Genomic DNA, 24207 nt, shown 5'->3' with positions numbered 1-24207 from the left:
TTGTCCGCATGATTCAGCCTCACTGAAAGGCAAATTATCCCAGAAACTGTTGCTCAATTCTTCAGCTCGAGTAAATTGCTTCCCCTTCCCTCAAGCAACAATAGCCGTCTCATTGACAGAGACTCGGCTTACTGGCCCAAAGAAATGTTCTCACTCACTGTTCCTCTTGTGTCCATCATGCAGCTCTTTTTCCTGCACGGCGCTGCATGAGGGGTGGCCCTGTGGCGTCCACTGCTCCTTCACAAACAGGGCACCCGCTGATCCTAGTCAAGCGCCAATCCTGGGCCTGTGTAGACAGACTTTGATCCACCTGTGATGCTGAGGAGCCCCCATGCATCAGGCATCACAGTGTGTACAAAGCTGTGTAAGAGGCAGGGGCCACTGATAGGAGGAGGAGAAGACAAACAGAGACGCCGGGTGATCGGTCAAAGTTTGTCTCCAGTGATGCCGGCAGTGTAGGTGTTTACCAAGAAAGGGGGGTGGGGGGGATCTAACAAAACCTCAAAAATGGTTGCATTATGAGAAATGGAATATCCAGCATTTTTGGAGATTGACCCATACTTCTGTCAAAGTTTCGGTTATTCCAATAAAGACATTTCTGTCTCTGATGTTTTTTGTGCTGTTTTGAAGTGGGCAGGGCTCTGTTGCAAAAACAAATGCTGATGACACATATTTGCATGCACTGAGCAATTTATGTGTTGGAATCTGACAACAGGTGCTGGCTTTGGCTGCTTATGTTGCCGTAAAGGATGCACCGATACCGGTATCGGATATCAGTCCCACTGACTAAAATAGCTGGATTAGTCTGGAAAAGTCTTTGAGTGTAAAACTCTAAATATATAATTAGTATTTAACACTTTGATTATTCTTGTCTAGTTGGCAGATGATTGATGTAGTCAGTTTCTGTACTAGAGACACTTTCAACTAGTTTTCTCTCATTAGGAATGTATCTCCTCCGTTGATAGCAAAGGCATGCAACGTTTTGATTATTTGAAATGATTAAACACAATTAAAGTTCATGTGCTTAGTAGCGGATTCGGCGCTGCAGAAAAAATAATGGCCTTCATCACTCTCGTGACATGTTTCAGCGAGGTGATAAAGTCATGAGAAGAGCCTTTTTTCTGACAGAGCAGTGGGTTTTTTTCAGACGACACGACAGATGTTGCAAATGTTACCCGAAGCGGCGGGCGGACTCAAGACAGCCTCATGGATGACAAGTGACGGGCTTGAAGGTTGCTAGCAATAGAGCTGTGGACGTCTTCATCCTCTGCATCTGTCGGGCCCCTGACAGGATTGCAAAGAGACAACTAAACATCACAGGGTGCCACGTCCGCCCGAGCCCGGACCACCAGAACACACGCCGTCTTTGTGCGCAGGCTTGAATTGATAGCTGTGGTAGTTTAGGTTGTGACGAGGCTGTTGTCCATCTATCTGAATGGCGCCCTTCTCTCGCTGACTCTCCCCTCAGCGGCTGCTCTGACACCCTTTAACGTGCTTAGTATCCCTGGAATTTATCAATGGCCTTTTAGATTGGGATGCATGTGTTTCATTATGTTTATTCAGTAGAAGAATTAATTTTTTTGTTGGGGGATGAAATAAATATGAAAGGCAATGTAAAGGTTACAATTAGCAAAAAGTCAACTATATTAGCTACAGATCAGACTCTTAAGGTTCTATTTTTCAGCCTTTGAAGAGGTGAGACACACTTAAAGCATTACATAAATATCAACCACTAGAGTGCTAAATGTGACTTTGTTATCATATCGGCCTTTATTGCTTTACATAACTGTGAACGCCATAGAATCAGCTGACAGATGTTACATCACCGAGTTGTGTCTCAATTATTCTGAAGTGCTTGTGTAAACATCGTCTCTAGGTGATAATTTAAAGATAGGAGAAACAAGCCCGGCGTGCGTCTTTATAATGTCTGTGATAATGGCTTGTGATAATAGCTGTTCATTAAAAAAAAATATATATATATATATAAAAGAAGTGGCTCTTCTCACATTCAAGTGAACAAGTCCAGCAGGTGAAACAAAGAGAGGCCGCAGATCTTCTGCTGCATCACATGAGAAGTCAGATTATGATTAGAAGTCAAATGAGTTTTCACAAAGGCAGAATGAGCTCAATTACCATAATGGAACTTACTGGTGATGGTGCAAATGGATAGGAGATGGATTAAACTTGGCCTTTGGCAGGTGCGCGGCAAATTGTCTCTTTCAAGGGCATAGAGCACCCAAAGCAGGGGTCACTTTGTCCTGTTTGGGTGAATGAGTACAGGCAAAAAAACACATTTCCGAACAGTGAGTATGCAAGAGGTGTTTGTGTGAAATGCATATATGTGGGTGGGTGCTCTTCACTGTATGTATCGCTGCGTCTGGCCATATGTGCACATTTGGCACAAGCTATTTAAGTATGCGTAGGTGAGTAGTAGAGGTCCTCTCTACGAGAACAGCTTCAACCTTTTTTTGGCCACTTGGGACAGCAGAGACAGGATGTATCACTTTGTAAGTTGGCACTAAACAGTTGCTTATTTGCACATCTAGTAGTTTATGGAGCGACATTACCATTCCTTCGAAGTCTGTTTGTGACTACTTGGTGAATCTAAGTCCAACAATCTCTTTCTTTAGCTTTTGGCCTCCACCAACTCCTGAGGGAAATATCTCTCTTTAACTGCTAAATGCTCCACTATGTTCATAACTGTGTTGGTAACTGTGTCTGCTGAGCAGGTCATGTACTTGTGAGAGTGAACCAGAACAGCAAAGCTTTGGGCTAAACCGATGAGCTGAAACTCATTATAAAGCTCCGTAAAGCCGAGGGGATCCGTACACTCAAGTGATGATTCTCTCTAGGTTTGCCACAAAAAGCCCCATTTCCATTGGCTTCATGTTGCCATTTGATACACTGTTATTATGAAGAATTGATTAGCAATTTTAAGCTTAACAAACTACAGTTTCCAAGCTTCCTCAACACATGCTGTCGCTAAATAACATCGATTCTGTGACGACAAATAAGAACATTTCGGCTATTGTCTAGTTATATTATGTGCCTTCCCTTAAGTGTAGATTTTTGCCCTAATATCAATTCCAGGTTGCTAAAGTAATAGTTGTTGAGTGTCAATAGCTGACATTTGGTTTATATTGTTGTCAGGATGTCATTTCATTCTTTGAAGTTTCTTACTGGAACTTAAAAGCTCTGAATGAAGCTTCTGGGACTCGGCACTGTCCGGCAGAAACACTATCTGCACTGGCAAGGCTCATTTTTATTTATTCATTATATTATAACTTTACATCAGCTGTTAATAAATCTCCCCTAGCTTTAGAAATAGCAGATTCCACTTGTAATTGGCACATTGGTGACTGAAAACATCAGTCCGTGAATATATTCAAGTTGAAATGATATTATTCAATCCGTTATGCTTTGCCTCCTTTGGTTATTAATGGTTGAACAAACTGAGCGCTTTATTTCGAGGTATTAGCTGGAGGGTGTTGCAGTGTTTTTATGTCAAATGTAAAGTTCGATAAGAATTCATAATTCCGAGGAGGGTTTTGCAATTTAAAAAACAAAAAGGTGAGATTTTGAAACCCACCTCCACCCTAGTCATTTCCATGCAGTCCTTTAGTACTATTTACTCAAATGAAAGCTAAATTATGAAGTGTCATGGGGCCTATATTCTCCGATCCCAATATGTCATTTCCTAAATATGTATGTCTGCTGAGAGGAAAGTGCACATTCCCCTCTCACACCAGCTCAACATGTATGTGAGTCGTGAACTTGTGAGGATTGAAACATGCTTGTTTACTTGCGCTACGTAGCTGTGCTCACGCAGGTTTTCTGTAGGCGGACTTGAATTCCCTGACCTGCTTGTCCCTTTAAAAAGAAGGAGTGCAGTTTCCCTTTAAAATGTTTTTCCAACTGCAATGTTGGGCACTTCCAAAGAAGGGCATGTTTGCTTGTTTCTCTACCTCACTGTCAATATGTTTGTTTGGCTTCTGTCTCTTGAGAGAGTACATTTGGTTGATATTTGTTGTCAAAGTGTATTTGACTACCAATTGCCTCCTAATGAGGGGAGATTAATGTGACCTGGGCTAAAGCAGCACTAATCCCAGAGATCCTCCCTGATTGGCCTCAGAACGCAGGTGACGGGGTGTAAGGTCTAGGAAGACAACGAACAGGTTAGTCTCCGTTTTTCACTCGACAGGAAAGCCAATGTTTTGAGTACCGAAAGTGTTTTTCTCATTGATTTTCTGTAGATAACTTTAAATGATAAACTCGAATGAACTAGTCTACGGTTTTTTCCTTGTTTTTGGCTAGTCTGCATGAGTTTAGTTTTTCTGGAAAATCAACGCCTGCATGCTTAAACCAACCATCCTCAAGTACATCATTAAAGTAAAAGTGCTTCACTATAATAGGCTACCATTAACTTCTTACTTTAAAGGGCACACATCATGCACATTTTCAGGTTCATACTTGTATTTAGGATTTCTGCTAGAACAGGTTTTTATGCTTGAGTAAAATTCACTTATTTTTTTCCTCACACTGTCTGCCTGAATATAACTATATTCACCCTCTGTCTCAAACGCTCCGTTTTAGTGCCTGTCTTTTTAAGACCCCCTCCCAAAAAAAGCCCTGTCTGCTCAGATTCTTCACGGCGTGTGTGTGTGTGTGTGTGTGTGTGTGTGTGTGTGTGAGAGTGTGAGAGAGAGAGTGTGAGAGTCAACTACACAGTTTTATTCATTTAAAGGCAAGGTTTCTAAATATGGGCTGTGTTCATTTCTTGGTGGATTCAGCGTTAACATAGTTCAGTATAGTACCTAGACCTGCTTTATTATCCTAAAAGACATGGAAATATCACTTTCTAAATCATGGGACCTTTAATTGTAGATTGGCCATTGCTACAGTCACCAAAGCCCAACTGTATACTTTCAAACTGCAGTCAAAGTAATATATGTCATGGGAATGTGTCCAAAAGCAGTTTGCATTCAAAGCAATCTCCTTCACTTTTGATGAACAGTTAAATGCGCAGCCCTGCTTACCACACTATTAAATGTCAGCCAGCCAACTTCTGAGGCTGCTGCAGTGTGTGAGCGTTGTGCAGAGCAGCATGCCCACTCAGAAGGGAGAACATTGATTTTTTTTTCTTGGATAACGAGGCTTGACCGACTTGGGCGCTTGCCTGAGTTCGATTGCTTCCCTTCTCTGCTGGTTGTCCATACAAATCCAAGACGAACGAGTCCAAACTCTAAATATCTTCAACGCAGCTGTGGATGTCTCTAGAGAGAGACGTTGAAGTCTTCACACAGGTTGAGAAGTAAAGCGTCTGATGTCCAATCAGTGGGACTGGAAGAGAGAGAGAGTTGGGAGAGATTTCAGCCGCAATCAGCAGAGCTTTGATTGATTAAATGCAGCCCTTTTGCACCCAAACTGAGTTTTCGGAAGTTTTTGACAGTACCACATTTAGAAAGGCAGCAGCAGCTGGGAATACTTCATTACAATGTCTCAAGAGAGGAATTTACAATGCTGTGTGACACGCAGCCGTACTGTAGCTGGAGGGTGCAGTATTTCATCGCTTGGATTTTACACCCTGAAATTAAATCCAGGAAATGAAAAATGGGGCCCGTTCCGTGAGATTTTGTTGACAAAATAGAGTTCATCAAGTATAGAAGGGAGCGTCCCAAAGAACATGACCCTGATGATGTAATCTGGCTTGTTTCAGAGGCCTTACAGATAGCTTGTGTTATAAACTGGGGTGTGGAGTGTTAAATATGAGGGCGATTATCAGGCAAGGATTAAAGACTTAACTCATTTGCATTATGGGAAATGTAGGATCCAGGATTTTGGGGAAGTGACACATAGAACCGCTGTTGCTTCCGTTTTGTCATTCAGAGGTCCTTCAACTATTTTTACATAGCCAATCAAATGCAACAAATCCAATCTTCATCACAGCAAAACGGGAAAACAACTGTGTAAATGGGAGGAAAGTTTGGTTGATAAGAGTGAAGTGAATGGATTAATAGTTGTGTGTCTTAGGCAGGAGAGGACAAACATGTCTGTCTCTTCAGAGCCGATCAGAGTTTCTGAAGGAAAGATGATGAAAACAAAAGGAAAAAACAACACATGTTAATGTTTCGGCATACAGAGCAGCGGCCAGTAGCTCTACCGTTTTCTTCACACTTGTCTATTCAGTGTGTAGAACTGGAGCGCTGATCTTCCATCCAGGAGACTGTAGTTTGTGATTTATTTGTCCATAACTTGTGTACTTCAGTAACGGCTCTACTGTAGTTATTTTAACCCAAACGGTGATCTTTTCCTAAACCTAACTACGTATTTGACAATATTTTCCTAAACCTATGTAGGTTGTTTCCTGTGAAGTTTATTTTGAAAAGACTTCATGCATGTAAGGCGCAGAAATGTACACATATTGTTGGCTTTTGTAGGAAAACGCAAGTTGAATGTGGAGTGTTTGATAAAACGTATCACCGTAACTTTCAAATAAAAAGAGCTGCCTAGAAAACCTCAGTTATTTCATCTACAATCCTCTTGCACAGAGACATCTGTATAACGATACAGGGCGATAAGTGTTTTTTAGTTGTGAGGAGGGAAAGGGCAAGCTCACGGTGCTGGTCCAGTCCAATACACATTAACCCTAAATATAGTGCATGGACCAGACTGAGGATTGTCTCTCGGCACTCATCCTCCCCCAGTAGAGAGACCAAGCATGTCAATAGTATACTGTACAGAAGAGTGCTGGACAACAACAACAGCAGCAGCAGAGTGGTGTCATCTGTCCTTTTTCCCAGCATGCCCAACACTCACAATCCACTGCCAGTTGCTGCAGCCTGCATGTAGGCTGTTATAAATAATAGAAAGCTCTGTGGATTGGGAATACGTGTACCAAAAACAATTGAGGCGCCACACTCTTTACATTGCGCAACATTACACATTAATGAGACACAGGGCTCATAACCTGCTTTTGTTCTTTGAAAGCGATTTAGATTTTTTTTTCATGCCAGAGTTTATGACATAGGCCGTCTGTGAAGAGATTTGTTTTTTTAAGCGCTGAATGGACTGGAAACGACTGAATGAATCCCGGCTTCAGGAGCGCAGCTGATGCCTTAGGAGTTAGCTTTTCCCCGTCATTACACACTCATCATAAACCCAACTGTCCATCGTTACCTGTCTCAGCTCTGACTGTTTTTCCCAAATGTTGGAGGCGGTAGTTAAAATAGTCACTGCAATATGCTCACATAGGATATTTAAAAAAAAAGTAGTACATAAGTGACAGATGAATGGTGATAGCAGGTTTTTCTGTAGCACTTGAAAGTTCATTCTTGACCTTAAAGATTTTTCTACCACATCTCACGATCTTCATCCTCAGTGAATAGGTACTTTGTACATGGGCAACAGGGGGAGGGACCCCTTCATTGACTAGCGAAGCAACCGCCCCTAATCAGGGGGATGGCATCCCTCCTCAAATCCCCGATAACAGGGGCTCATTTTTAGAAAAGGGAACTGTGCTGTTTGTTGAGGATGGGCTGCTTCTGTGTCCCATAGGTTCTTTTTAAATCTCACCTTTTGAAATGGCTGAATATCAGTCACTATATATCTGGGAGCATTATTACCAATATACGGTATGTAGAAAAGGTGGCAATCAATCAGGGATTTAGTTTTTCCTACAGTATGCATAAAAAGACAAATGTCACATTTTACAATTCAAAGCAACATCTGGAAACAAGAGATTGAATTAACAAATCAAATCAAGCCATCATTATTCTCACATCATTACTGCATTCAGGATCTTGGCATTTAGTACTTCCACAGGGCCTTACTAAACATGGGATACAATATACATGCAATAGATGTATGTGTCAACTCATCAAAATGTGTTTACTCATCAAAATGCATATTTAAGGCATGGTTTGGATAAATAAGGCAGCCAGGCCTAAAGGGCGGAGTTTATGATTACCTGGGACTGTCTCATGGAACTTGTGGAAACGCACGGAGTTCAGCGTGTTGGAGACTCAATCCCGATGTCAACACCCACAGACTCATGGACTTGGAGGCGCGTTCCAGCAAAGTACATGACGGCTTAGGGCTGTCCCGGCTGCACACTTTCCATTAGTCTGCATTTTTTGTAGACTTAACCTGCCTTTGTTACACTAACCACGGGGTTACCATACATTACAAAAGAGAAAAGAAAATGTAAACAAACAAAGAGAACTGCACATGGGTATTCAGAAACCACTACATGAACATGAAGGAGATAAGATGGTACACAGGCATGCAAGCAGAGGCTATATGACACACCTGGTCTATCCATCAAACATTTCTTTCCTTTTAACCTAACAATGCTTTTTGGACATTGATTATTTGGCAATTAGTTCATGTCGGCACGTTCACAAAACCCACTATTGCACAAAACCCGATTTGCCGTTGTCCAGGTAACATGATATTTCACTGCAAAGTGCTGTCCTCTTGAAATTGATCAAATGTGACGCCCTGGCACCCTCACTCCCGAGCATGTACCAGGTGACGTCAGTTGAGTCCCTGAGGGTGGCCTTTAAGGGGGACATTGAGGTTGGGCCTTACCCTCATTTACCCCATAATCTGAAAATGTAACAAAAAACAACAATAGCTTTAATGTACAACTCGTATTTGTGTGATTTGTATCATGTAATGGTGACTACAGGAGGACACATAGGAACCGCTACTGTAGCTAGATGACAGCAAGGAACTTGTACTAACTTGCTTTCTTGTGTTGAATGCCTTCAACCATCTCTGAAATCCTGTCTGAGCTGACACTGACAGGTGACAGCATGCCATTCTACCTCTGCTGCAACCTCTTCTTACTTAAATCTGCCTTTCTTTTTCTGGTCTCCTTGTTTTATTTGAAAAAGATATGTGAAGTTAAGCAGTCTAAGCTGGCAACTCTGCTGATCTGGTAAACAAATGTGTTCTAGTTTTCTTTATTTCCTTTGAGAGTCGGGGGAATTATGGAAGTTTTCTTGGAGGAAGAACAACATGTACAATAGATGAGTTTTTAAGGATGAGAGGAAATCATGGGAGTCTTTGCTGGAATGGATGATCTGTTATGAATGTCTTCATTACCGCTTGATGTCCCAGCCTGTGATAATGGACTGTCACTGCCTAAATAGGACCTATTGACCCAAACTGGAGAGTAGATGAAGCATAGAAACAAAGCAGTCTTCCAAAAGCATCACAGCATACAGTATACAAATGAATTGTGTGTAACTGCCCTACTAATCATACCTTTTGACTAGAGTTGTTCTGGTACCGATACCTGTATCGGAAATGCCTCCGATAGAGCCTAAAATGCTGGATCGGATATCGGCGAGTACACAAATCTATTCACCGACCCGATATCAGGTCATCGTATCATTCATCAGCTCATTTTTTCTACACAGGAACAACAACGTACATCCTGCACATGTGTAAACTAGCACTACGCACCTATGTTTGAACACTCTCTGCACCCTATATTTTCCATGATAATGCTACATTGTGAACAACAAATCCATGTTAAAGTTGGCTGGAGGAGAGCTACTTAACGTTAGCAGCTAGCAGCTAAACAACAATTTCGAACCGCTAACGTTAAGTGAGGTTGCATTGAGTTGCATTATGATGTGTTCAAGCTCTATTCAGTCAAAATAAGTATTAGGCGAGCACACTATCATGATGTGTTCAAAATGTACCCTCACCAATTTATTTTTTGGTTAGAAACTAACAAACTATAAGCAGCTTATAATACAGAAACGGCAATCATTTCCATTGTTTTTATGCCATAAACATATATGGTATTGGCCAATTCACAAGTTCAAGTATCAAAATGAGTATGGGGAAGGACTGTAGCAGTAAACATGGAAGGAGGTTTCACCAGAGTCAGAGTTTGACTATCCACGTCTCCCCTGGCTCTGTCAGGCTGTTTGCAGTGCGTCGTGGTCAACAGAGCACGCCACCATGTGATAGCCATTCACTAGACACAGACCTCAGGTGTTTGCTCTGTGCCCACACAAAGGACTGCTCAATCCACCTAAAGGTGGTTTATTTCTACTCACTGGCTCTGTTTCATGTTTAGATCCTCAGGGTATAAATTCATGTTGAGTATTGATGGTTCTAGGGAAAGCTGTACTGAAACCAGGTGTTTGATTGTGTGATTTACAGGCAAAGAAAGAGTCAAAGTGCATCTATTTGACTACATTGCATTTAGTGCAAGTTTCTGGGATATTTTTTTATGGAATGTATAACAAATATAACAATATATGGAAAAAAAATACGAAGAAATTTGGCCACTATGAATTTTGTGATGCCTTCTTTTTTTCTCTTGCACTACCATGAAGGTCACACTTGTGATTTTGAGTAAAAAGGTCAGAAATATTGGTAGGGATTGGTAGTGACAACGGGATCAACTGTATTCACCGTGTCAATCCACTGACTTTCAGTTAGTGCCATCAACGGGCCAACTTTGAATTGGTCCAATACTTTGGTTTATTACCAAATACCTGGAAAACAACAGCATCCCCATCAGCCTCAGCTGTGCTTATTGCTAATTAGAAAATAATTGTAATGTTTTGTTTGTTCAGCATCTTAACTGTTAGCAGACTGCTGACGTTAGCATTTACCTCAAAGCAGCACTTTGGCTAAGTACAGGCTTGTGGAGCTGCTAGCATAGCTGTCGGTGTTGTTGTAATACCTTCCTCCAAAGAGGGAAGGACAAGAGAATTATATATAAAAGAAATCAATCAATTGAAATCATTTTTTGCACCACTTTCTTTCCATTCACTGCTTGGAATGTATGAGCCATTCTCCAATGTGGTACACTGGTTATGAACATTTACTTTAGAATGTGGTGTTTTGCTATTAAGGACTGTTGAATTAAGCAGTTTCAAAGAGACCAAACATTTCTCATAAAAAGAGTGATAACAATGGAAAGCAATCATGGTCTCAAAGATCCTTTTTTTGTTATGACACTGTGCCTATTTATACTGTCTTGTTCAACTGCTTGTAGTTTAACATTAACACTTTTCTCTGTTTCTGCACAGTGGAGGACTATATGGTCCATTTTTGCCATCTCAGTTCAGTTTCACAGTTTGACATTGAAAAGGGCCTGAAATCACAATCTGTTTCCAGGCAATATGAGCATTTATCACGGAGGTTAAGAAGGATAGGAGCAGAGACAAAGGGATTGAATTCTAGCCCAGTTGGAGTCTTAACTGCTGCAGAACTTCACATTTAGAGGTAGCTGCAATTTTAAGCAAAGCTTGGTTTGGTTATGACTTGCCTGCAGACAGGCAGAAGGGCTTCAGCTGGCACTTTCAAGAGAGAGTAAAAAATAGTCCCTATCTGTTTTGACTGTTCTTGGAAATGCTCCATGTCGCCACATAGCCTTAGCTAAGAGCACCAACACCACACAGTTTTTTATTTTTCATCGACCTCAAGCACAGATGCACGGCATTCTATTCAAGTATCGCGGACAATCTGGCTCGTTTAGAGCCGTTTATGCGCTTCTCTTATAGTCAGCAGATGTCTAATTGAGGTTAAAGGAATTATGGATGAATAAACTAAGCCTTGAGGGAAAAACACACGTCTCTGGACTGGGATTTGTCTGCTAGGCGTAGCCAGTTGGATCTCTGCAGGAGCTCATTCCGTATATGTTTAATTCAAGTGCGATCACATGTGCTCTCGAAATGCAAGTGAGGGAGCGAACTGAAAGAAAAGCTTTCGGCTTTTCATCAGCCAGTTTATTCCACTGTGGAGGTCAAGTCAAGGATTCGGAGTCCCACTGTAGGTTGTGCCGGATTAGAGACGCGTTTGCTTTTGCAACAAAGGAATGAACTCGAAAGCTAACAGTGTTACTGAGTGATTGTGTAACACGATGTGATGCGGACTCGCTAGCAATGTGAATGTACCCAGTTGACCATTTTCATTGTTTACATTCGGTGTCCTTGCTGTGCTCCTGGAGTGCATGTTCTTCCTTCTGTGTGTGTTTCCGGTAGAACACTGTACCATCACGGTGGAACCTGCCAACAAAACATCACTTTACAGAACCACTCGTGGTCCAACTGAAATTTGATTCTCCTGTTTTCTGTATAAAATTACATAGCATAATTTGCACGGTGGCTATTTCATGTGGATACATTTCAGAGGATGGAACAGTTTTAAGACATAGTCGCAAAATCTGTTTCTCTAGCTTCAAGCCTCTTGGTGGATGTTTCACATGGCAGCATTTGACTCAGGAACTCGAGGAACCCTTTCTCACTCCTGACCCGTCAAATACTGCAGCTTTCTCAGAGGCCCTTGGCAGCGTCTGTATGGGACCCGTGTAGACCCTTCTTCACCAGTATAAGACTTAGACCAACTGTTTAGTAGTTTAAATAGCGAGGGTGGACGGATCAAAGAACCACAGGACTTTCACTCAGAAGATTGCTGTTCATTTCCCGTGTGAAACCAAGTCAACCTTAACTTCTTTTTACTTACTTTTGCTTATTAACTTCCTTGCTTTACTGATTCCAGTTATGTAACAAACGTACTTATTTAAACCCCAACCACAGCGCTTTCGTAAAAAAAATACTTTTGTTGCATAAGTCAACCTGAACACTAAGTAAACCCTGAGCATTATTTTGAGAAGGAGCCGTATGCATGTAACGAGCGGAAACTTGCACGTTCAAAACTGACACTAAAGCAGTATTTAGTGTTCGGAGTGGGAACGCCCCTGACTGAGGAGTGATATACTGGCTACCAACATTCAGGCCCTTTTATAATGTGCGCAACCACAACAAAACTGTTGTGTAGAACCATAGCACAGCAAGTGCTATCGGCTAGCTGGGCTAACTAGCTTCCTCTGCCAGACTGGAAGCTAGTTAATCCAGCTTCCTAGCTTGCTTTTCTAACTTTAGCACTAATTTCCCACTTGGATGTCCTTTTTTTGTTCATGTTGTCATAGAAAAAAGAAATTAAAAGAGTTGTATGTATTGTTTTTAAGTTGTCTTTTTTTCTCTCTTTCTGCACAAGGCAGGCAACTCAGACACCAGCAAGAGGAGCTGAGAGTCTGATGTTTTAATAGCCACGTTGTGACAGTAGGCTTGCCTGCCCTTTTACGCACCCGCTGTGTCAGACAGCTAACACGAAGCCACTGTGTGTCGAAAGAGACTCAGCTAATGAGATCCAATCTGACATTTAATAATGGATGAATTAAGAAAAAAAAGACAGACAGAGGAGTTCATTAGATTGTGGGAATCAAAACTTGACAAATACGTGGAAAAAAGTTATTATCTGTGCATTAAAGGCTCACTTCAGACTTATTTTTTCAGTTTTAGTCGTGATTCGAAATACTCAGATGTGAAAACAGTTGTACAATGTTCTCTGAGTGTCACGGGGCATGGTGGAGGACTCAAGCGCAGACCAGGCAGAGTAGTGTGAAAAGAGTAATTTTAATGAACAAAATAATCCAAAAAACAGACCATACAGGAATCGGCAGGGGATCCACAGAGCAGACAAGAGACGAGGGAGGAAACTCCAGCAGGACAGGGAAGACAGACGGGAAAACCGGGAACAGGACAAGCCGAACGGGCGGATAGACAATACAAGAACCTGGCAAGGAGTGACTGAGGGGCAGGAGTTTATGTAGGGGGAAGAACAGGTGAGAAGAGTTGTGCTGATGAGGGGGAAGTGCTTGATTACTGATCAGCGGCAGGTGAAGGGAATTAGGCTGAGGGAGTGACTGACAGGTAGAGTGAGGAGGGTAGACAAACACAGAACACAGAGGCAAAGCCTAATCGTGACACTGAGGCTCTGGAGGAGCTGAAGTTTTGATTTTGACTATTCTTTTCAATCTTATTATTTTTGTATCTCCTATTGCAAATTGCCCAAATTCATGGGGGTTCATGCTAAATCAACGGAGCTCCTCATAAGTAGTATCAGGTCTGTACTACTCTGGTAACGGTGTGCAATTCTCCTGAGAGGACAGGAGCGTACATGTAGGTATGTACAGGAAATGAGAGGTTCATAGCTGAGTGAGCTGACAGATGATATGGCTGGACACTAATGACCTCTCATAGCAGCTTCGCTCGCACTATAAAGGTCGCTGTCCAAGGAGCTGAAAACCCTCTCCACTCAGATGACACTGTTAGACTTTTTTTTTCTTCATGTTCTTTTCTGAGGCCATTGGGTTGTAGGTATAAGATGAAGGGTGTGTGTGTGTGTGTGTGTGTGTGTGTGTGTGTGTGTGTGTGTGTGTGTGTGTGTGTGTGACATTGAGTCTTCATTTGTTTCAGTTTGTTTTTGATGAGACTGTACGTTCTCAGTCTAAGTGGCTTTTTATAAAGGGCCGAACTATATTGAAGTATTATGCAATTTTGATGTGATATCTTAAAGGGTATGATCATCTTTACATCATTATTCTCACATGATGTATAAGAATAGTTATGATTCTGTGATTCTTGTGATCATTGTACCAAACATTGATGTTTTCTTAGGGCTGTAGAATATGATGTGTAGGTCAGGTCTTCTTTGCAGCACCACAATATTTAATTGAAAATGGTATTATGACACCAATTTTCGCCTTTAACAAATATTGAAATTTGTGGTAGACCAAATTGCGATTATGATTAATTATGCAGCCCTAGCTTCAAACCTCCTTAGTTGTATGTATGCGTGTACTACATATGATGACACTACATGTGTAAAGTATTATAAGCATTGAAGTATGGAGTTCTCTGTTCTCTGTTTGCCTGCATGTCTTTCCTCCAGGTGATCTGGTTTCATCCCACAGTCCAAAAGCGTGCAGATTTTGGTTATTAAGATATTGTAAATTGCCTGAATGTGGGATGTTGATTGATATCTGTCTACATGTGTTAGTGTAACAGAGTTAATGATTCCACTTGCCATCACTGGCCATTATTTGCCAGTTACTGTATTATTTAAGTTATTACTAATCCATATCATTTTCATATTATTTCCTCTATTTCTGTAAATATAATTTATGACTTATCATTAGTTTCCACGGAGACAAGTGTGTTGTGTCACATTAGCGCCCTCTGCTGGCCGCCGGCAGACTTTAGTGGTGCGCCCTGCTTTGCTTATCCAGTCTGAAGCGAGATGTCTCCGTGGTAGGTTGATCTGTGACAAGCTCCGTTGTGATATCTGTATAAGTCCCTTTTTGTTCGTAGAACTGTTTTAATTTATAATTTTTAGAGCAAATGCTTTTATACTGATAAGTTATTTAGCATTTTATTTAGCATGTTACTGTTAGTAACATGCTAACAGCTAGCTTAAGCCAGGGGTGTCCAAACTTTTTTCAAAGAGGGCCAGATTTGATAATGTGAAGATGACCAAGGGCCAACAGTCCCTGCTGACATTATTTTAAACAATACAAGTTGCCTATACATACACTATTACTTTATAATTATATTTTCAATGACACAGCAAGGATAATTTTATTTTAAATATGATCTTTAAAATGTAGCAAGAAAATTAAGTGATAACACATTTACTTTAAGCAAAAAACTAATTTATTATTCAGTTATTAATCAGTATTTCAGCTCTGGTTGAACAGCTGGATAGTTTTTTCAATCTATTATTATTATTAACCTTTTATGTAGACAAAATCCATTGAGAACGAGGTCTCATTTTCAAAAGTTTGTCATTTAAAAACAAAGATAGCAAGAGTAGCGAGAACCATCGACTGTACAAATAAAGTGATTAGTTTTCATTGAACCCCGTTACTGTATTAACTTCCACTGTTACTGTAAAGCTGTTAGAATTGTGGCCTATCTTCTATTTGCAAATAATATGCATTCAATCCAGTTCAATTATTTAAATTAGAATGAAGAGTAAAGTAATAGCTGTGATCTATACACACCTCTGCATTAGCAACCTGCTGAAATGAAGATACAGGCACCTTAACCCTCTCTATCATTACTTCAGGGCCCTGTTGGGACCGGAAGTACCCTGGCTGTGGTCATCACAGTGAACAGTGTCTGGCAGTGTGATGAGAGGGCACGTGAGCCCTTGTTACTGTAGTTCATCTCCTTGGAGCAGAGGCAGCATTTAGCATACCCTGCCTTATCAATATTTCTAAAACACTGCGACAGCAGGAAGCTGTACTCACGTCTGTTTAGAGTAGACCTCCACCTTTATCCAGGCCCAGCTCCACCTTTATCCAGGCCCAGCTCCTTCACATCTCAGCCCTGCATCAAGCTGCGCTACACAAACAGCGTCCTCTCCCTGAAGCTCTTTGACCTCATCATCTCATCAGTATCTGGGCCTCATCATCGTGGTCTTAAAAGTTATTGTCACCACGAAATCATCCTCATTCTACTTGATCCGCCGGTGTTCCGGTTTAACGTTAACGAGTGACCGCGTGAACTGAACCGGGCATGTTTCATCGCGTTACGTTTTTTTTCCTCCTAAATCGCGATAATGACGCATGTTAACAAACAAAGTTCCGCATGCAGTGGAAGTTATCCTTAACCGAGCAAGTCTGAACTGTAACGGAGGGGGTTTTTTTTCGGTGAAAAAATATGAAAGCGGCGGCCCTCGTTATCGACTTTCCTTATTTTACTTGCCGTAGCCATGACAGTTGAAGGGTCAGAGACAATTAAAAAAAGTTACAGTTACAGAGTGGTGCTGCCACCATGAGGTGAAAAGAGGAATTGCATGTTGAATTTGTATGATTTATTCATTCCGTTTTGACTGTGCTGGCGGGCCATAAATAATGCATTTTAAGAGAGAAGGCGCGGGCCGTATAAAATCTGACCTCGGGCCGTGATTGGCCCGCGGGCCGGACTTTGGACATGCCTGGCTTAAGCATTTGTTTCTTTACTTGGCAGTTCCCGGATTTTGTGATCACGAGGTCGGCTGTGAGACACCTAATATACCTCTGTTTGTTACCAGGTATTTCATATAAAATGTCTGACGAATAAACGGCTGATTGGAGACCCAAAAGACACAACGTGTGGCTGAATATAAAACACAACACAAAGAGAGAGTACACAACTGCTACAATGCCTGGGTGGGCCACAAGAACCACCATCTTCCTGCCTCTGCCGGCTGAGTCTGAAGATGGTGGTTGTTGTGGCAGTGATCTGGCCACTGGGGCTACAGACGACTCCCTGCAGGGTGATGATGTGGACTCTGTTTCACTGCCTTCCTGTGCACCTGAGGACAGGACTGTGTCATGGGTCTCCAGACTTCCAGCATCCACTGGAGATCAGCTGACTGTTTTAGTGGATGTTCCTGTTGTTGAGGACTTGGAAGAGACTGATGAGAGACCAGGCCAAACTGGTTCTTGTGACCCGCCTGTTGACATGGACTGTCCTGCCGACCTGACTGACTCTCGACCTGTTACTTCTGTGCCTTCGCTTGACGCGCAGCCTTCTGACGTTGATTCTCTTGTCGGATCAAGCGCAGAGTGTACTCGACCTGACACCGCCTGCAGTGAGACACTAGGAGTAAGAACTAGGTGTGGTAGGGCTGTTAGACCTGCTTTGAGGCTTATTCAGCAAATGCACCAGAAGGTTCTTGCAGGGTTATAATGTTTTCTGGTCTGTGGTTTAATGTACTTGGTCGAGGTGGCATTTTCTATGCCTCTTTTGAACTGTGGGGTTATTTTTGTTTTATTGTTTTTTTTATGGTACTAAAACCTGTGAGACAACTGGTAGTGTGTAACTCTGAATGGGTTGTGATTGTACTGAATTTACTGTATTTATTATGTGATATCTGGTGACTTAACATGTAGATGGGCATGTTTTCCTATGGGTGTTGAAAGGATTTGCTGCTCTTTCTCATTCTAATTCTTCAGGGATAGTCATTGACTGGACTACTTGGTATCCATATTCTGAACAGTACTGTACATTATCTTTCAATTTTTGTTTTTGAATAGTCAATCTTGCCTGGTATGTTCCTGTTTGGTGGTGTTCTCATGGCATTTGTCAAGTATTTTTGTTGAGTTTCTTTTATTTAACTGTATTTATTTATTTTTTTGTTTGGATGAGCAAGTGGAGATCAGTAGGGGGGAATGTAACAGAGTTAATGATTCCACTTGCCATCACTGGCCATTATTTGCCAGTTACTGTATTATTTAAGTTATTACTAATCCATATCATTTTCATATTATTTCCTCTATTTCTGTAAATATAATTTATGACTTATCATTAGTTTCCACGGAGACAAGTGTGTTGTGTCACATTAGCGCCCTCTGCTGGCCGCCGGCAGACTTTAGTGGTGCGCCCTGCTTTGCTTATCCAGTCTGAAGCGAGATGTCTCCGTGGTAGGTTGATCTGTGACAAGCTCCGTTGTGATATCTGTATAAGTCCCTTTTTGTTCGTAGAACTGTTTTAATTTATAATTTTTAGAGCAAATGCTTTTATACTGATAAGTTATTTAGCATTTTATTTAGTTACATGTTACTGTTAGTAACATGCTAACAGCTAGCTTAAGCATTTGTTTCTTTACTTGGCAGTTCCCGGAGTTTGTGATCACGAGGTCGGCTGTGAGACACTTAATATACCTCTGTTTGTTACCAGGTATTTCATATAAAATGTCTGACGAATAAACGGCTGATTGGAGACCCAAAAGACACAACGTGTGGCTGAATATAAAACACAACACAAAGAGAGAGTACACAACTGCTACATTAGCTCTGTGATAATGTGTTGACTTGGTGTGCCTCGAAGAACGCAAGCATTGCCAGGCTCCAGCCCCTCCCCCCACTCCTGCACAGGATAACCAACTCAGATAATGGATGGATGTGTTCAGGAGTAATTTAAAAGTGAGCCAGTGTAGAGGCAGGCTTGATATCCTCAGGCATTGTTCGCCACCGATACCGTGACGCCTAATTAATCTGCATTGTCGGGTTGAATTTACAAACTGCACCCTGCCTAAGGAGCTCACGCCGTAATTAGGCTCGTAAGGGATTAAAAAGGTCAGAGATGTAGCTTGATGATCGTCCAGCACAAACCTTGTGGTTGATTTAGAAATCAGTTCTAAAAAATAAAAGGTAGGCTACACAAACCACCATTGGGCCAAACAGCATTTGATGTCAGTAAGGCAATACTGTAAGCATGGACTGTTTGCTGGCTTTTATGTGTGTATGTGTCGCGTCTGTGAATGATGTGAATTGGATGAAGGGCATACGTACTGTTTACACACACAGGCCTTTAATGCACGAAACAAAAGACTCCCGAGAGCTGTGAATGCAGTTTCATTTTCCAAGTCAAGTTTAATGTACTAAGGTCAAGAATGACTCCCAGTGGTTGGTTCAGTAAATCATCAAACACTTAAAAGGCAGCTTCAGTGCTCTCAGAACTAAAGAAAAAACTGAAATTGATCAAAATGTATTTTATAAATAATCCACAATTCAGTTTTTCACAACTTCTGGATTAAAAGAACACACCTGTGAAATTCAAATCAGCAGAACCGAAGCACATAAAGTCAGGACTGTGTCTCTATAAAAGTCTTCATAAGAACTGTACACCTATAACCCTCGTGGGTCATTTTACTTGAAAGCTGCAAACTTTCGGTAACTGCTCAGGTTGTGTCCACAGGGTACATGCTGCAGCCATTATGCACCATGATTTCTAATAATGCATTTGAAATTCAAGCACGTTAGACATAATACACTTTAAGATTTATAAGGGCACATGAGAGTAAAGGCCAACTTTATACAAATTTAATCCCAGAACCACACAAATGTCAAGGCTACAGTTATGAGCCGGCATCCACGGCTGGAACATTTCCGGAAGCTAAATGAAAATATCTCTGCATTTCCAATGCATCAGAGTTTGGATGCAACATTTTTGGAGACAAATAGGAAATAAAAGCCGACTGGGTCTCCGATTTCCCTTCATGTATTGCAGTTGTGCTCAGTTTTAGCACATCTTATTCAGCCATTTGTTTATTGCAACTCATTTAGAAGGATATGGTTGCCATCGTTTCATGTAAATGTGATATTATGGTGAGAAATAAACCTGCAATAATTATATATTGTACTTTTTGGCAAGTTGGGGGGGGGGGGGCTTTTTAACAAGCTGTAAAAACATTGACATAGTATCACATTTCTTTTAATTGGAGTTTCTGTCCAACATTCACCATCCTTTAAGCTGTTTTTGGTCCCCAGTTAATATAGAAAAGATTGTTGAGTGCAGCTTTATGGGTAACTTCAGTATTTTTCATCCTGGACCCTATTTTACCACGTTTTTGTTTATAAGTAGTCCTTGTATCACTGCAGCAACCAAACTCACAGCAAAGCATTCTGCACTGTTGATGTACATACACAGGCCCATGTTGTAACATTATGGCAAGAACCTTACATGGACATAAACCGCTTTTGTTCTTTTTACCTTTCGCTTGATCTGGTCTGTCTGTTTGCTCAAAGTCTCTTTCTGAAATCACTTGTCTCATCCACATTGTCTAAACCAGCTAAATAGTTCAGCCATGACATTGAAAATCTTTGAGATAACACTAACACGGTCCTCTCTGTGACCAATGTCTCCCGGCAACAACAAGACTTCTCCTTGAGCGAGTCTTGGTTAGACAATAATAGACGAACCGGATTGAGTAAAAGGTAAAGAATAATTGTTTGTCTGTTGAGTCACCTATAATGACAATCAGCCTGGCAGGGGCAAAAACAAGACCTTTATGTGGACGTACATTGACGGTGGGAATTGCTTGGTAGAAATACATTGCAGGTCATTTAGCAGCTGCAGGTTGCAGCGCTCTCACTCCGTAATGGACCCATTCAAAACAATGTTGTTCCCTTTACTCAGATACAAAAACATGGGAAAATAGGTTAAGTTAAGTAACCCTTTAAGCAATTTAGTATTAGCAAAATAAGCCTGTGCATCTTTTGGATGTGTTATTCGTAATCTTGTGCTTTGTTTAGATACCACAAATATTTTGAATTCATGAATATCGTTGCATCTTTCCCATAAAACTCCTTTGAGATGTTATGCGTTATGTAAATAGATTCATTTGAAGTTATGGAGAGTGTGGCTAATGGATTTCTTACATATTAGACACCTCTTTAGGAGGTTCTTAAGTGCCACTGTACAGGCCTACCAGGCATGCTTCAGGACAGTACCAGTAATGTCATAGATAGATAGATAGAAACAGGTTAATCAGTTCTTAACTGAAAAGGATTTCAGATGACGATGTTTTTAGTTGCCAGTACTAAAATTAAATAATGATACTAATCCTGACTTTAACTCTATCTCTTAGGAACGGTTCTCCTGTGCCTCAAATTAATGTTTGAACCTGTTTTATTCTAACGCTTTCCAAAGGAAAAAATGTATCAAACATTTTCTGAAAACGAATCTAAAAAAATGATGTAGGTTCAATTAAATTGAATTCCCCTCGTCCCAGGATGCTGGTCAGGCTAAACAGTGTGTCTTAGGGAAAAGAAACAGATGCTGTTCATGTGGGTGGTGTTCATATGATTTGCCAAATATTCATAGACTTCTCTGAGTGAGACGGGAGAGAAAGTGGCTTTTAAAAGCAACTGTGAGCCAGGAACCTAGTCTATGATTCAATATATTGGTCCTTATGAGCATATAGCAGAATGTTTGGGCCTTCAGGAAATGTTGGATGTTGATTAATCTTGATTTCATTGCTCATTATTTCACCATTTGGGGAGATTTTTGCTATAAGTCTGTTTTCTTGATGTCCAAGTTCCTTGAATTGTATTCTCCGATTAAAGAATGATGCAACACGGTATTTCCTTGTTTGTAAAAGCAAACTCAAAAATAAAGCTGTTGGTATAGATTTTGGAAATTCAGAGGCCGCCCTTAGCACATGCGCATCAATTTCTTCAAGTGTGAGACTCACTCTTTTCCCAGAGCAAAGCAACCGTTAAAGTGTCAAGCCTGCCAAGCAAATGCATGAGCAATGGCTTCAGTATTGACAAAAGGTCAGACGATACAAGGAAGCAGTCTGATTTGAAGGGCACTCGGTGCTGGGTCTCACTAGATTTTGGCTGCATTTCAAAGAAAACTGTCAAAGGAAAAAGCAGACAATATAGCTAAAGGCAACTAGGGGGAAAGGGTAAAGTCATTACTTGTTCATGAATATTTTCAATTATGTATTCAGGTATTCTTTTTTATCATTACCAGGCCACATTTATCTCTCAATATGTGTTGTTTAGAAATAAAAAAAACAGCGAAAAATGGAAAACACATTAATGAATACCTTCGATACTCAAGACCTTTTGTTTTATTTGCCAGGGGGTAAAAGAACGGCATTCAATATTTCCACCACAACCTTATCTGTCCGAGTACAGCTCATCTCTCAGCTGAATGTATTTGTTCAGCCAGCCAGTATGCAAAAGGAGTTTCTTTTTGTAGCCCACCTGTGGGGTAAGTGCTCACTGGACCAGTATCTAGATTCGTAAAGGAGAGGGAATGAACAATAATAGGACCCCACAATGAGTAAACAGACACAAAGTTAAGTTTAGAGCAAGATGACTGTAATAACATACATTTAATAGAACAATTTCAGTACTGCCGGCATTCAACCCTTTACTGTTCGAAATGTCTTTTTTTTAACTGGGTGCACCCTAAATAAAATAAAATAAAATGTTTCTCCTCCGGAAAAAAAGAAAAAGAATGTTCTGTTCAATTGTTCTGAGGCCTCTCCACTCAGTCCTACCACACTGGTAGCAGGGCAGGTGAAGAATTCCAAGGATCCTTAATCCAGTTCACGTGAGTGGCTCGCCATCTCCCTCGTCAGGGAGAAAATCCAATCCAGTCCAGTGAGTCGAAAATCCAATCCAGGATTCAGGGGTATCCAAAAAAACCTAGCCTGTATAACATAACAGGCTTTTATAGCATATCCATTTAACTCTTCTAACTGTTCAGTTTTTAGCTTTTCAATATCAACATATAATACAACTGTTTAATGCTGAACCCATAAATGTAGGATTCACAGTTTAACATGAATTACTCACTATGTTTGAATAAAGCTAGTAAGATAATGTGAACATAAATTTCCCTGTCACAATACTGACACCTCGTGCTTACTGCACAGTGCAGCACCGTGATATACAAAATGAGGCTAGGTCCAAAGAATATGAAATTCAGTAATATAATTCCTCTCTCTGTTCACACAATGTAATTAACACACACATATACATACTCATATTACACACAAATACTCTCATTCTCTTCTATCGCTAGAGCAATATCAATTTAATATAACTTTGTGCTACAACTCAGTGGCTAACGTACCACGATGGCTAGGCTAAGTCAGAGCTAGTAGCATATGACTAATGGCCGCGCGCGGCAAATGCTTAAGATAGTTCGTAACTCACCGAGAAAATAAAAGAATAAAACGATGGTCCAGGGTTCTCAGGGTCCTTCAATATCTGAGTGAACTATGACTTACTCCATTTGTTTAAACATTTAACACAAGTGACGTGTAGCATGCAAGTTCAGTGTCTGGCGTTCCTCCGTACTTCGCTTGCCGTCAGGTCAGACTGCGTCTCTCTAGTGAGCGAACGAGGCGGGACTTGCGCCACTTTGCACCAATAGCAATCACCTATTCAGTCTTGAACCAATAATACACCTACACTATAAAATTAGACCTCTGAGCTAAAACTAAATAATAAATTAAACACTGACTAAAATAAAGGGGGATAAAATAAAAGATGTGGTCGTTTTCCAATTAACATAATGATCAGTGAAGGGAGATAATCCTAAATATTATAGTAACTATTTTCCAATGGGTTACATTTTCTTTTATGTTGGTTAATTGGGAAACTCAGTGTCACAGATTCAGATTGTGCCTCGCCCATCCCTTTTCGATATTAAAAACAGAAGTCTTCAGCCACGCCACGCATTGAGCTGATTACGGATGTCAGCTTGTTGATAGTGAGGCTAAATTAAAAGTCAGTGATTTACCAAAGTGAATACAGTTCATCCTGTGGGGAACATGAATGCATGTACCCAATTTCATGACAATCCCTCCTATAGTTGTTGAGATATTTTACACAAAACCAAATGTGAACCTCATAGTGGTGCTAAAGGAAAGGTCAGGGTATCATTAAAGAAATAAGAGCTTGTTGTGGTTTTTTAAGCCATGCTAGCGACTTGATCCTATGTCATCCGGTTAGTTGAGCACTTTGGTCCAGACTGAAATATCTTAACAACTTTCGGATGGATTGTCTTGAAATCTGGACATTCATGGTCCCCAGAGGAT

The sequence above is a fragment of the Pholis gunnellus genome (assembly GCF_910591455.1).
Source record: "Pholis gunnellus genome assembly, chromosome: 15".
Classification (NCBI taxonomy): Eukaryota; Metazoa; Chordata; class Actinopteri; order Perciformes; family Pholidae; genus Pholis; species Pholis gunnellus.
This window is presented reverse-complemented; position numbering follows the sequence as displayed.